We start from the raw sequence: 9,084 nt of genomic DNA, 5'->3' as shown, positions 1-9,084 counted from the left end.
TCTCTTAAATCTCATTCAAGTCCAGCAAGCCTGAGATTCCAGAATCATTTAGGTGTTCTTAAAGCTCTCCTTTAGTTTATTATCTTTAGGGGTTACAACCTTAACTCCAAAAGCTAATAGTTTAAAATCAGACATGATAGGGAAATAATTGATGTGAACTTGATTTCATGGAGAGCAAAAGTCAAAGACATATTAGAGGAAAAAGTTTCACACACCTATCTCTATCATGTAAAGCTAAGATACATCTTTTCCTGTCCTTCTTTCAGTTTCTTTCCAAGTTTTAGTGGTTTGTCCATGTCCATGCTTGAACTGGACAGCAGGCACAAGTCTGAGCTCTTGCTGCCACAGTCCCTGGTGATGTAATCTCAAGCTGGTCCACCTCATCTCTACAGTCATTTTAGTGTCTGTGTTAAGGTAACACCCAACATCTTGTCCAAAGCAAGCTCTTTTACCTCTGCAAAACTGTGAACTTCATATTTTTTATTTGTCTGTGGGGTCCTCCCTGGGGTTGTGTCAGTAACACATTGCACTTCTATGAGAATTGCTCTTTTCCTCCCATAAAAGGAAAATTAAGGAGGAAACACTGGTGACCTGTGACCCCAGAATATTGCTCTATGCTCAGTAATGACCCTGCTTATGGATGGAGAGAGATGGGATTTGGAAAATGCTGAGGAACCGCTCTGAGAAGAACATGATTTGCTGCTGGGTAGGTATTGGATGCAAATCACTGTCTTTAAATCTCACACCTGTAACAAACTCCTAGCCCATCCACTCTAATTCACCTGATGTTGAATTGTGACTTTCTAGAGGTTTTCTTCGAAATTTTTAGTTTGCTTTTGGACATAGAGGCTCTTTACTAAAATACAACTCTTAATTCTGAGGTACCAGTTGGTGATACCCAGTTAAGCTTGCATCACTTTCACCAGAGACTAGGTGAAATTCTTGCCTCACATTCTGAGGTACCAGTTGGTAATACCCAGTTAAGCTTGCATCACTTTCACCAGAGACTAGGTGAAATTCTTGCCGCATATAAATTACTGCATAAAACTCCCATAAGAGAAGCTAAGATCTTGTCCCATAAGAACTGACAAAGGTCAAGAGCCCTTAGAAGCCTTTTCATTTGCCAAAAGAAGGCCTAAATCCTTAATTTAATTCAAAATTTGCACCTATAGATAGATTAGTAATTTAGCTAGTACCTAAAACGTGCAACATTTTTTTGTTGCATGTTGTCTGACAAAGAATCCTGGACTCTAGAGAAAGGCTAATGCAGTCGAACAGTAACAAATTATTTATAAATGAGCATCAGGCCTTGTGTTGCCTTGCCAAGGCCTGCTTGAAAATGCCCATCAATCACCTTTAAGTGGTGTGCCTAATCTCCCACTTCAATTTTAGGGCCTTTTTTCATCCTTTTTTTCCCGTAAATATACCTTTTTTTTCCTTGTCACAGAGGAACTGGTGAAGGTCAAACATCAGTCCCTCTTTTTATACTGCACAATTTAAAGTCTATAGCGATGAACTCTATATTGAACGCTTGTCTTAGTTCAAGATGTTTCTAACTTGGGTTTTTCACAAACTGTTATTGATCTCCACCTCTAAACCTGTAAATCCTTTCGTGTAGTAATTCCATAAATACAGCAGAGTTGGGAAGGCTTTGAATCTTCATTTGATCAAACAGTTCCAAATCTCTCAGATAAATCTATAGTTCTCAGTGGCAACTTTCAAGGTGTTCAATCATCTTTCCTTGGACACTAAATGAAATGCCTTGAGTTTATGTTTAATCTTTTGCTATGCTCCCATGACATCTGTCTTAAGTATATCTCCTCAGGTGACTGTCAATTAAATATAGTTTGCATTTATCATAATAAGAAAGAGGTTATCCACTTAATAAATTTAACTAACTCTTTTTCTCTTCTTTTAATTTGTGGCCAGAGACAGATATTTCAGGAGGATGGAACAGGTAACATAATTACTTGAGTCTCTTTAATGTCTTCCTGTAAAGTTCTTTAAAAACTGGTTTAGTAGACCCTAATCTCTATTTATTTGGACTATTTATAATAAAGCCCATTAGAATCTCCCTTGAAAATATTTGGATTGGGTGAAATTAACTTCTTATGGGCACAAAAAGAGGCAGCACTGGCTACTAATTTAGATGTAGGGTCTGAAACTGAGTGCCAAGTTCTTCACTCCTTGTTCTTTAGGTGCTTGGCAATGTGGGGAAAGTAGCTACCTCAACAACTATAGCTGGAGTTACTTCTTAAATTTGGTAATACATGTCTGTATTCTGTCTGTAATCTGCGTATTTTTACTGCTAACACAATTGTTCTGCTACCTGGGGTATGTCCTTTCTTTACTCTATAAGGGGTGGAAACAATATTACAGAGATGAAGATATGGGATTTTCTCCTGCAGAAGTGAACTGTCATCGTATTCAGAATATATCTCTTTTATTGCACATCTCTTTATCATTCACTAAAATAAATGTTCGAAAATATGCCATGCAAAATATCTCCCAATGACACACACAAATCAAAAACTTCTTATTCGATTAGGCATTAAAAACATCTCTTCATTAGTCATACTAGTTTTACGGTATTTTATAGCTTTCCCCATTTCTGAGGCCTTGCCTGGGTTCAACAAAAAATATCTTCCTGTTTCTGTCCTGCAGAGACAATCTTATGCCTGTCTCTCTCTGCTCTATAGGCAGTCTCCTAATGTGAAAGATATAATCTGAGGAAAATTCAGAGGAGTTGTTTAATAGTTTTAATTTGACTTTGAAGTTTGCTGATTCTGTTTCAGACTTAGGTAAAGAATATTTGTGTCTGAAAGTTTGTCTTCCCATTGTTTGTAAACCTTTTCCTTACAACCTTGACTTCATTAAACATTAGCATATCACAGCTTCTGCAATACTACCACTGTCAAAAGAAGACAATAACTGAAGACTGATTTGAAAAAATAAAGGTGCCTTTGCAGGGCTCTACATTTGAATTGTTTGTCATTCTTTTGGATAAAACCATCAGGTTTGTGGTTTTATCTAATTCACTCTTGGCCATATTTTTTTCCTTCTGATATTCCTGTAGTCTCCCAAGACTTTCTTTGATTTTAAGAAAGCAGTTTGTTGGCCAGATAAAACAAGGCCACAATAACACTTAGCTAAATCAAGGCCTCTTTATGATTTTGCAATTTCTTTCCCAGGGGCTTTCACTTTAAAATTCCTCTCAGTTCATCAAAAAAATCCCTAATTGCTCTTTAGTATCCAGTTAAGTTTAATGCTCTGTATATTTTGTATTCAAACAAAAAACTTTTGTTGATCATTTATGCTAGTTATGAAGCTCTGCTTTTCCCCTTCTTCCTTATTCCCAAATGTGAAGTGAATGCAACCAAGTGAAATTCTTTTATCACAAGCAATAAAGCCCGTGGTTATTAAGTAGTAGTCTATCAGTTGCATTGGCTTTGTTGCACTTTCAATGAAAAGCATGATAAAAGAAGTGCATAGAAGTCCACAATAAACCTTTTAGGGTAGTAGTTCTGCCTTGTAAAGGTTTGCAAATCCTTGAGCTTGATCACAGAGAAACTACAGCATTTTTGTTATGATGCTATGTTGGGTCTGGCAGATGTTCACAATGTTTGAAAACAGTCATCAGTTCCTAAAATTTCTTTCAGGATATGCTTGTGTTTATTAAAAAAAGAAAAATCCATCCCCTTTGTCCAGTAACCATCCTTCCTCCCAACAAAAAAAAAGCATTGCTATATTTTTCCTGTAAACTAAAGTAATATATACAGACACATACAACAAATATATATAACAGGTATTTGGAATGTCAGGTTTAACTCCTTTGAGCCTGCAAAATCTAGGCAGAAAAGGAGCCAGACTGCGCTTCCAAACTTTTTAAATATGTCATTATATTTGTGAAGAACTGGTTTTGCACCAGGGAGACTAGCAGTAGAATTTAAAAGACTCGATCCAAGAAGCATAACAAAGGATGATTTGAAGGACTGCATTTATAGGAAACACAGTGCCAATGAACAGTACATGACCACCAGCTCTCTAGCACTTTTCTCAGATCCAGCACCCCCACCCTGTTAATCTGATGGAACACATACCCTAAAAACCAGACAATGTTCCAGAAACTGACCAATAAAAAAACAATTGGATAAAGTGGGTCAAATTTGGCATTCATTTGGCAGATAGCAACACCTGATATTCACCTGTCTGCATTCAAAGAGATGGCCAGCTTGCAGTTCATCAACATTGCTTTTGTTCAGAGTCTACCTTGTGAATGACTGACTGCCTGTGAAGTTCCAGGTGAGTGCCTTCTTCCATTTCTTTTTATAAGGCAAAGGAGATACACAAAATAAACTCACACGGGATGAAAACTAACTGGAATATAGCACCCCTCTTGAAACACACCTACAGCCATTTTAACCCAAATTACATTTGGATTTTGCTCTACACCACATTCAGCTTACTTAATGTTTATGTGACTTGACTTCTCTTTTATTCTCTGCTTATATACAGAGTCAGGCACAAAGTGGAAGCCCATTAGCTCTTCTACACTAAAGAAACATACACAGAGCATAAAGAAAAAGAAAATTAGAAGATTCTCCAGGCTGACTTGAAGTCTGGCTAACATGGACTGAGACAGGGATAACACCCTGGGAAACTAATATGAGCCATAACTCATCAGAAAATACATAGAAAAGAATCATAGAATAATTAAGGTTGGAAAAGACTTTCAAAATAATTGAGTCCAATCTTTGACCAAATGCCCACTAAGCCATATCACCAAGTGCCACATCTACTCGGTTTTGAACACTTCCAGACATGGTGACTCCACCACTTCTGAGGCTTAACCACTCTTTCACTGAAAAAATTTTTCAAAATATCCAACCTGAACCTCCCTTGGTGCAACTTAAGGACATTTTCCCTTGTTCTGCCACGGGTTGCCTGTGAGAAGAGACCAAGTCCCAGCTTCCTACAACCTCCTTTCAGGCAGTTGTAGAGAGAGATAAGATCTCCCCTGAATCCCCTTCTGTCCAGGCTAATCATCCCCAGCTCCTTCAGTCTCTTGTCTGAGGACTTATGCTCTAGACCCTTCACCAGCTCTGTTGCCCTTTTCTGGATGCACTCCAGCACCTCAATGTCTTTCTTGTAGTGAGGGGCCCAGAACCTGAGATACTCAAGGTGTGGCCTCACCAGTACCAAGTATAGGGGAATGATCACTGCCCTGGTCCTGCTGGCTAAATTATTGCTGATAGAGGCCAGGATGCCACTGGCCTTCTTAGCCACCTGGGCACACACTGGCTCATGTTGAGTCACTGTCAACCAGCAGCCCCAGTCCCTTCCCACTGGGCAGCTTCCCAACAACCATTATTCCCCCAGCTCGCCATGCTGCCTGGGGTTGTTGTGACCCAAGAGCAGGACCTGGCAGTTCACCTTATTGAACCTCATATTGAACCTCATTCATCCCATTGATCCAACCTGTCCAGATCCTTCTGTAGAGCCTTCCTGCCCTTCAGCAAATTAACTTGGTGTTGCCTGTATATATGGCCAAGCAATAAATATACAGATATCAGGAGTAACTTCCTGAATACAGTGGTGTATCTACATGGAGATTGATAGGCATTTCGGTGTTGTTATAAAGCCACTGCATTTTAAGGTATTGCTTAAACCACAGCATTGATATCTTCCTTGATTTTGAAAATCACGGAAATTTATTTTGTTATTTTGAAGATAATGTTTATTTTGTTATTTTGAAAATAACAAGGTGGACCTGTTATTCTGGACCTCATCTATTAATGTTAAACTGTCCAAACAAGGGGCTTCCCTATTGAAGTTGAAGCTATCTATTTATTACTATTTCCTATGGATTTGTAATAAATATTGAATTTATTATGGAATTATTGAATTAGTATGAATTTAGTATGGAATAGTTGCCTTTCACTGACAATAGATGTATTCCTTCAATGTACTCCTATAAAGTGACTGGTGTTACAAAACAGTTTTATCAAAGAGAAAAAACTGTTGTCCTCAGAGTTTCCTAAGTCTTGCTTGGTGGCTTTTGATACATGGCCACATTAAGACCCTGTGCTTTATGCCACCAATATATTTTCAAAATTCAGTCAGTATGCCTTTATGTTTTGCACTTTCCTTTCAAAGTTAGATACTCTGAACAGCTCAGGTCTTGCAATTTCAAGGTTGCAGGCCTTAAAATTTACCCTCCTCAAAAAGTGTCTTGCCAAGTGTCAGAGATCTAGTGTTAGAAGTAAACAGAATCGACAGGACCATTTAGTTTCTATTCTTGGGTATTCCTCCTGTAATAATACAAGGATGACATAAGAAGATGCCAGAATCCATTATCCATTTTCTTCCCTGACACCATTTAGCTAGTTAATAGAGGACTGGTTTATCACTGAAAAAAATCTGCTATTTATAAATATACTTTTATTGTTAATCTTGTGTTTAGTAAGGTGGTTCTCTGTAATTTTCCTCTTTATTTTAAATGTGTTTATTTAAATTTAAATATTTAAATATGTTTATTTTTAAATGAGTTTTTTAAATATTTGCTAATTTCAGATGCACTCTTTTGGTTGAGTAGACCCTGTATAAATATGAAGTCCCTTAAATTTTGTGGTGAGAGGAGTCTGAGGAGGAGAAATGAGATAATTGTGTGATTTTGTACTAACAGTGAGTCCACATAAAAGGTTATCCATGAATCTATAGAAAACAGGGATTTACTCTCTCTGATATTGAGAAACTAGTTACAGTTTTTCTTTTTTCATGACTGAGTCCATGTTCATGACTGAGAATAAACTGCACTCACAACTAATCTTTTCCAGGTACATGCATACTATCAAATTGTTGTCTCTACACAATGCACACTTGGTTTTCCTAGCAGTCTGCACTGAACATATTGGTTCCGTATTTTATCGCTTTAGTTGCCCTCATTGGTTTCTTTCTGATTTATTTCATATTTTGGGTCGAAGCCAGTTCTTTTCCACCAGCACCAACTTGACTTACAAAATAAATCTTGGCATAACAGAAACAAATGTAATGGCAGCACCAGAGTGCTGTGTAGAAATGCAGACCTGGCCTCGCAGAGTTGATGAAAAACAGTGCTTCTATTGCTACCTTGATTCCTCACTGGGTAATGCAACTGTTTATTAATTTCAAAACAGCAATCACCTCTTTTTGCAACAGTAGCTTCACACTTCATGCTTTTCTGGAGTTAAAGGGCTCAGGCTGTACTGAGATCTCTTGATTAAGCCTTGGTATGGTGAGACACTTCAGGTGTACTATGTTTGATCACAGCCCCAGCCTGCACAACAGAGCCTCTCTCTTTCCCCAGCAAAGCACCTTGAGCATATGGTTGGGGTTTTTTTCCTAGTGTTTGCTGTAGTTTAGCTGCCTCCTTGGCAGTTTAATTGCTCATCTTAGCATGTCTTAGGCTATTTAGGCCAAACAACCCAATCTGGTAGTTTGCAGTTACATATTTAAAGCATTAACCAAGCACTAAACCAGTAGACTTTTATCTGAATTTTTTTTCCCCTCAGTTTGTTTAAAATCAGTAGGATTCCTGAGTGTTTGAGAAGTCTGAACATCATATCACTTTTGGGGCACATAAAGTTTAAGACTGAAGTGTTGATATTGTCAGAAAGTGGGATTTAGGAAAAGTACGCTCCTCAGCTTCATGCCCCAGCAGAGGCAATGGGAAAAGAGAACCTGAATGAAGCTAAAAACTGGGTAAATCTATTCCCATTTGTTTACAATATATTACACCACACTCAGTCCAGGTAGATAGAGAAAGGGCTACCACAGCTCTGCTACTTCTGAACACCAAGTAGAACTTGACTTTAGCAAAATTCCAATTATTACTGTGTTCCTGATATACCAGAGAAGAAAAAAGGTGCTAATTGCTTCCTTGGTTGGACTGATTAGACTTTTCTTATGCAACTGATAATCTCTTACTTCCTAAGATAAGGATTATGTCTTTAGAAGGATGACTCCTGCTGGAGCTTGCAGAGGTAGTTAATTCAAAGACACCACTCTAAGGTATAAGGCCACCAGCCTGAAGTTTGGCAGCAGAAACATTCTGACATAGTTATTCTTTACATGATGTATTAATCATTTCTATATCTAATGTAAGTAACTGCCTGAATTCTTTGTGGTTTTTTGTCACAATTGCCCGTATTTATGTACATATAAATATATTTGACATATAGCATGCACACAGCAAAAACTGGTTTGTTTATATGTGTGGTCTGTGCATAAAATCTTGCTTTTTAACCTTGAAGGAATATAAGCAAGGTTCCACCACCCCAAACATTTTGTCTGGAAATTTAAGTGGATGTTCCCCAAGATCTGCCTTTCCTTTGAAACAAACTTCCAGTTCATACTGGATCTCCTATGAGGTGTCACCTCTTTGTGATTGTGACTCTTCATGGATGGAATATTCCTGGGAAGCTGCAACTCCCATGTAGCTTAACAGAGCAGAAATCTTTATTTTCTTGAAACACCCAAATGTTTTCCATCTTCCAGGTACTGCTCATAAAAATATAGCTTTTTGTAAATGAAATGCAAGTCCTGGACAGAAGATAACTCAGGAGAACCATAGACTAAATTTTCAGTTACGGAATATGCTTTTCTAGCACAATGTACCTTACAATCTGTGGTCACTTTTTAAGCAAGTAATTAAACATTACTGTGAAGTATGTAGGAAAAATTAAACCCATTTAACAGATGTCTGAATGGAAACAAAACAAAGCAGTAGCTGGAACTCCCAGGAGAGCCAGAACTCTGCATGCATTTCCAACTCCTGTATCTTAGTCTCCTTCATAGCATCACACATTCTCTTCCAACTGCAATTTTCACAATTATTTCTCAGTAGATCAACTTTGCTTGAACAACAGTATTTGAGAAGATGCTTTAATTCATCCTCATCACCTCAACAAGAAAATGGTCATTGTCCTTGGAGACTATTTCTCTGAAGTTGCTGGGTTTGCCTTGGACAGTGACCTTGGGGACATGCTGGTGGCCCTGTAAAAGAGCCTGAAGCATTCAGCATTGTTGCACTGATAAAACAAGTCA

The sequence above is a fragment of the Chamaea fasciata genome, unplaced genomic scaffold, assembly GCF_029207755.1.
Source record: "Chamaea fasciata isolate MVZ Bird 193981 ecotype frontalis unplaced genomic scaffold, bChaFas1.0.hap1 SCAF_1, whole genome shotgun sequence".
In the NCBI taxonomy this organism is placed as follows: Eukaryota; Metazoa; Chordata; class Aves; order Passeriformes; family Sylviidae; genus Chamaea; species Chamaea fasciata.
Note: the sequence above shows the minus strand (reverse complement) of the source record.